This window comes from Condylostylus longicornis, unplaced genomic scaffold, assembly GCF_029603195.1.
Source record: "Condylostylus longicornis isolate FDR11 unplaced genomic scaffold, ASM2960319v2 ptg000144l, whole genome shotgun sequence".
Classification (NCBI taxonomy): Eukaryota; Metazoa; Arthropoda; class Insecta; order Diptera; family Dolichopodidae; genus Condylostylus; species Condylostylus longicornis.
Genome location: NW_026578112.1, coordinates 551,220 through 557,992, shown reverse-complemented (window position 1 = coordinate 557,992; position 6,773 = coordinate 551,220). Strand labels below are relative to the sequence as shown.

At 22.6% G+C, this 6,773-nt stretch overlaps 1 non-coding gene across 1 annotated transcript; it reads left to right on the top strand.

Moving 5' to 3' along the window:
• Window positions 1-1,188: 1,188 nt before the first annotated feature.
• On the top strand, window positions 1,189-1,261 carry Trnaa-agc (transfer RNA alanine (anticodon AGC)). The gene has a single exon. It is a non-coding gene; the product is annotated as a tRNA-Ala (tRNA).
• Window positions 1,262-6,773: the final 5,512 nt, after the last annotated feature.

Here is a 6,773-nt window from a genome sequence, read left to right as displayed (position 1 = left end):
CCAAAAACTTCCCAAATTTAACAAGAAAAATTATATTGAAAACAATGGTATTCATACAATTTTGTAAAAACAATATCAAGCCATATACTAATCAATTTTACCTGCACATATTCTGGTTTTATTGTGTATAATAAATAGCAGTTTTATAAATTGGAAAGTAATTATGATTTTAAACTAGTAAGAGAAATTAATTAGAAAATTGTTGGCAGTTTATTTTTCAGTACATTAAGAGAAATAAACTACATTTTGCAACAATTTTGAAGAATTCTCGGTACAAAATTTACGAGACGCAATTAATATAGTAGGGTAAAACGCCATGTAATAAGCCGTCTCTCCTATCAGCAATAAGTCTCTTGATTATTAAAAAAAAACTGTAATTAATTTAGATATACGTTCCAATTTTCCAAAAAAATAAATTTCTTTATTACAATATGAAAATTTATTTGTTAAAATTTCAAATGTCATGGGGGTTTCTTTAAATTGTATTAAGCAATACTTCGTTTCTTTAAATTGTATTAAGCAATTATATTTTAAAATAATTTTGGTGCAATAAAATTAAATATTATAAAACCGTTTTGAAGACACTGTTTTTTTTTTTTTTTTGTTTTTAATTTACTCTCATTTATATTACATTAGACAATATCCAGTTATTTTTAAATTCACTGCCTCTGTGCATTTACACCAACATTAACTATACGTACACAACATACCCAATGTAAACACAAACATGCTCGTATAACACATATAAGTGTAATGCACAAATAAAATTAAAAATTTAAACGATCATTTAAACGACATTATTTACTTGACCAGTGGGAATTTGAAAGAACAAAAAAAACTATTTTTTCACTTTTCAGAGTGGAAAACTACAAATCACATTAAAATCACATTGCCAATTCATTAAATCAACATTTATTTTTGTTTTTTTGCTTTTTTTTTTTCAAATTCGTATTTTTCTTCGTATTAATCGCTTGTCTTTAATTTCAACAGCTCAATAATAAATATTTTTTTATAAATTTAAATAATTTTTTTTTTTTTGATATCTAAAATTTGCATATTGTTAAATTTTATTTAATTTATAATTTTTACGGATGTTTTTATGAATTTATTAATAAAAATATTGTAAATTTTAATCATTCATAAAATATTTTATAATGTTGTTAAAAAATTTAACATGATAATTATGTTGGGGATGTAGCTCAGATGGTAGAGCGCTCGCTTAGCATGTGAGAGGTACGGGGATCGATGCCCCGCATCTCCAAAAATTTTTATTTTTTAGATTTTTTTTTTTTTTAAAAAAATTTTATTTTTCGATTTTTATTGAAATTGTAAAATAACTCGAATGGCTGAAAAATTAAAAAAGTTACAACTATTATGAGACTTACATAATCGCAAATGGCTGTAATCAAATATATTAAATTTTATAAATTTTATTATGAATTCAAAATTATGAGCGCAGATGTGTTTGAACTCCCTTATACGTTTCGGGCTCCAAAAAGAATTTGTACATAAAATAGCTTAACTCAAAAACTACTATACTAATTGCTTTCAATTGCATGAATAATAGTCTCTGTCACGCAACGCACTATTCAACAGCAAAAAAAGATAAGACAATGTTGAAAGATATCATTCGAAAATCTCGACATTCTAAAAACTAACGGGAAATCATTCTAAAAACTAACGGGAAATATCATGGACGTGTGTTTCGTTTACAGATTCACTAACAACTATGACGTGTATCATTAAAAAAACCATTACTGGTACCGCTCTGTCAACGAATTCATTGAATAGGTTAAAGTTGTTTTTTTGGAACGTCTCCGTTAAAACTACAGCAATGTTGAACAACTTGACAGAGGATAACATGACATTTTTGCTTAGAAGACCAGAAGTGTTTAGAAAAAAAAATATGTTTAAAATTTAAATTGTTACACTTGTGCTCAAAAACCTCAATTAAAAAGAAATAACGGCAAACGTATACTCGTATCTACTCATTTTCCCTCATAATTTTTGAAATCCAACTTATCATACAGTACAGTAAAACAAGCGCTAACGCATTCGCTAACGTCAATTTTTGTGATATTTAATTATATAAAATAAGAAGTTTAAACGTCAAATCTTTCAAAACCAAAATTTATTAGCATATTAAATATGTTAATTAATTTTTACAGGTAAACAAGACTCTGTTGCTAGTGACGACTTAATAGTATGGAAAACAAAAAATTTTAAAGAATGAGAAATTCATAAAAATTTATCGGAATTGCAATGAAAAATATATTTTTTTTTTTTTTAATTTTCGTCAATTCTTTTTTTAAAAGTAATATTACATAAGCAAACATACACACATAAAAATTTAAATTTTAATTAAAAGGTGTAATTTTTAAGTTAAACATTTTTGTTAATTAAATGCAATTTTGTGTAATTGGAAAATTTTAAAAATAAAAATATTTTGCAAAAATAATTAATACTCCAATATTTTTTTATGCAAATTTTCTTTATATTACGTACGAATATCTAGATTATTAATATTATTATTGAAATATAGTGTTAAGTAAGTAATAATAGTTGATTATATTATATTGGTTATTAAATTAGTTATGTGCATATAGTGTGTATTTATTCCAATAAAATTGCATATTTAAATTGATCAGCTGTACAAATAAATAATTAATAATTCTGTAAATTGAAAATAACATTGCAAAATTTTATTTATTTTAGATTTTTCTTTGTTTTATTTTTATTTATTTTTGTGTATTTAATTACAAAACAGAAACTTTTTTTTTTTGCCAACGTTTACAAATTTTTATTATTTAATATTTATTTTTTTTTTTTTTGATCATATGATTTTAGAAACACAACGTCATGAACATAATTCAATAAAATTTAATTAGAGATTGTTGTTAAAACGAAAAATTTGTTTTTCCTTTCTTTTCTTTTATATAAAATAAAAATTATGTTTAAATATTGTGTTTTGCACAAATTGTTATAATTTGACTACAACAGAGAGGAAGGAGGGGGCAATATATGGGAAGTTCATTAAAAATAATTGGTTATTCTAAAATTAGAATATTGTATAGCCGCCTTTAATAAAATAATGTAAAAAAAACTGTTATACCTCAATTATATTAATAAATATTGTATAATATTTACATAGTTGCAGTTGTATTACAAATATATTAGGCAATTACATTTAATGAGAATTAATAAAATTATTTAAAGAACAAATTAATACAAACGTCATTTCAGGGTTTAAAATATAACAGATTGAAAATATAACAGTATATTTTTATATAACACCATGCTGAGACCTGCGTTTATAGGTTCGATGTTTATTTGGGTGGGCATTAATTAAATTTTGATTAATTTATATGAAAAAAGAAAAAACAAAAAATTTTGTGTCATTGCACCTCGCTAATAAACCACTCATTCAAGTCCCGCGATAGTTTTAGGAAGAAAAATTTAAACACTCAAATTTATTACTTTATTTAATTGAGTATAACGCCGATACTTGACATTCTGCGTAGAAGAATCTTATGATCGATAAGATTATGTAGAACATTCTTTAATTGTGGAATACTGAGGTTTCTTATTATTTTTAATTTTCATATATTTAAATTACATTTTTCCAACTCTTCAAAATCTCAATTCACTTCAAACTCTTTGAACTAATTTTTTGAACTAACTCCTCTGTAACACTTCAACAGATCAATATAATAATTATATGAATCTATTTTATTTATTAAAAAGAATTATTTAATTACTTGTACTTCTCTATAATTTTCATATTAATGGTACGATTTTGTTTTATTAACAGCAATAATTTTAACAGCAATAAATTTTATATTTTTCAATAGAAAATAGCAAAGAAGCGAATTTTTGAAATTTTTATAGCCTTGCAATGGCATATGAGTACAAAATTTAGCTTCTATACATGTACTTTAAAAACTTATGTTTCCTGTTTGAATATTTTTATTAATGTGTGGCATTTAATAGCCTTTAACCCATTAAATGTTTCCTTTTCCAATTCACATTTGTTTTAAATATCTTGTAGATTATAACATCAATATATAAAGAGTTGAAAAAAAAAGCGAAATTTCTTATTTTCACATATTTATTTTCAATTCCCAAAATAGCAATAAAATTATAATTTTATTGTGTGTTTAAGAAATAAATAAGAAATTTTTTATTTAGGTGAGAAAAATTTTCTGGTTAAATTTTTTGTAAGACTATGGAGAATTTTAACTTTAATAAAGAATTTAATGTTTTGTGACGTCATTCGAGAAAATATATAAAATTACGAGTAGTACTTTCAAACAAAAAATGGATTAACTCAAAAAATAATAGAATTTGGGAGAACTGCAAAAAACTATTTTCAATCAACATAAAGCTATTCTCTAAAATCCAAAATAATTTTAGTTTGTAAAATGGTTACTTTAAATGCATACTTGAAAAATGGGTACTGCGATAAATAAAATATTTGAACTATTTATTGGTCTTGAACTTAAGAAATCGTATTTTTGGTGTTAATACCCTTTAGTTTCAGGTGTATGATAGTTTTGTCTTGTTTAGCTTTAAAACAGACACTAACTTATCAAAATTTTTCATTCCTATTTTAATAAAATTAAAATATCGTAATAAAGGAAACCGGTTTATTATACTGGAATTGTACTGTATTAGAACTTAATTAGTATAGATAATTAACGGTATAATATAGAACAAATATATTACATTTAAAAAATAGTCTTTTGAACTTTAAATTTTTGTTTAAATTTTTAGAAAATTCGCAAAAGCTTCTTGAGCCCTAAATAAGTATAAAATTTGGCCAACTAAATAAGAATCAATAAATCTGTAAATAGTAAACATTTTTTTGGTAATAAAATGTACCGAATAAACATCTTTTTTTTTGTATTACTTTGAATAATGAAAAACAGATTTTATTTGGAAAATTTTATTGCCACAAAAATGATTGATAACTTTTTTGTTTTCGACCGACTTAAAATAAATAAAATTTTAAGAAAAAAAATTTTCAAACATAATACGAAAGAAAATTTTTTTTAAAAATTGTTTACAATCGAAATTAAAATCGAAATAAATTTTTATTATTTTTATTTTTCAGTTGAAATTTCATACATAGTTTTCCAAATTTTTTTAATGAACTTCGTATACACGTAAATATTTACACAAAATTTTATTATTCAAAATTTTATGAAGTATATACAAGATATATAGATAATCGCATTCATATTTTGGTAAGTCAAATTTTCTCAAAATAAACCAAATACTTACAAAGACTAAGTTTTCATTAATTTCGTTTAGCAGTACAAAATAGTTTTAATGATTATGAAATTTTAATTTTAGACGTTAATAAAAATTGAAGCTAATGAGCTCGCAAACGGTTTTCACAGTACGTTAATTGTTCACCATATTATTGATGAGTGTATAAATTATCTGATGCAGAGCGACAATCGAGTTTCACAAGGCGCAGCAATAATAAAACTAAATAATTGTGGTGATTAGGAATTAGGAGGTCAGACAGGTCACTCAGAGCCATTCTAAACTTAAACAATCAATTAATTGTCGTACAATACTCAATGATTTAGAATCGTATAATACCGTCAACAATATTTTACTAATTTTAGTTTAATTAAACTTAAGAACAACAAAATTTTTATAAAATAGAAATTTGAAATATTTTTAACAAAAAATACTTACGATTTTTTATGAATAATGAAAAAATATTCTAAAAAATTTTAAATAAAATTAAATTGAATTTTAAAAAAATTTTAATTAACAATTTTGAAAACAAAATAACAATTTATAATCTGGAAATTTAAATTTTGTAACAAGAACACTGACTATTGGAATTTTAAAATTTCAAAATTGACTTACTAAAATAAAGAATTTATAAAATTTCATTTTTCAACTCATAGTTTAAAAATTAAAAAATTTCATTTAATACAAACATATTTACCCTACATATTAAAAAATTTCGCTGCTAAAAATACTATGCAGCTTAAAAAATAACACCTAAATATAAAAAAAAAACAAGTTAATAGCAATTAATTTTCGAAAAAATTCTTTTCTACAGAATTGTATTTAAAAATTAAATTTTCCATTTTTATTCGAAAAATTAAAGAATGTGCAATGTGTTTAAATTGTTTTAGGTGCTCCATTTTGATTTTTTAAAATATTTCTTCTACCACATTTAAAAATTATTCCTGTAAATTATTATTAAAAAAAATTGGTCATCTAAATTTTATTTTGCTTTAGCATTATTGGTTTGTAATTGGCAATATAGTTGGCTGCAATTTCAATTTTGTCCAATAATATAAGAAAAACTTTCCATTGACAATAAGTGCATTTTTTTTTTTTAGCAGAATAGAAAAAGAAAAACCATTCTGCATAATTGGTGTTGTTGATTTTTTAATTATAAAAAAACTCTACACTCTTACGAATTAATTAAAAAAATTATTTAACAAATTTTAACGTTACCAATAACATAAAAATAAAAGGAGAAATCCAATGATATTACAAATTTCATAACGTGTTCAACTTTACACAAAAATTATAAAGTGGTGAAAAACAAACAAATTTCAATAAAAATAAAAAATTTTCATTTAAAAGAAAAAAAAATTTTAAAACATTCCCAACTCTTTTTTGAGTTTTTTTTTATATACCATTTTTATAATTTTTTTTTTTTTTTTTGGAATAAAAAACTATCTAATCCTGTTATATAAACTACGTTTAATAAACATAAACATGTTTCTTTATTTTTT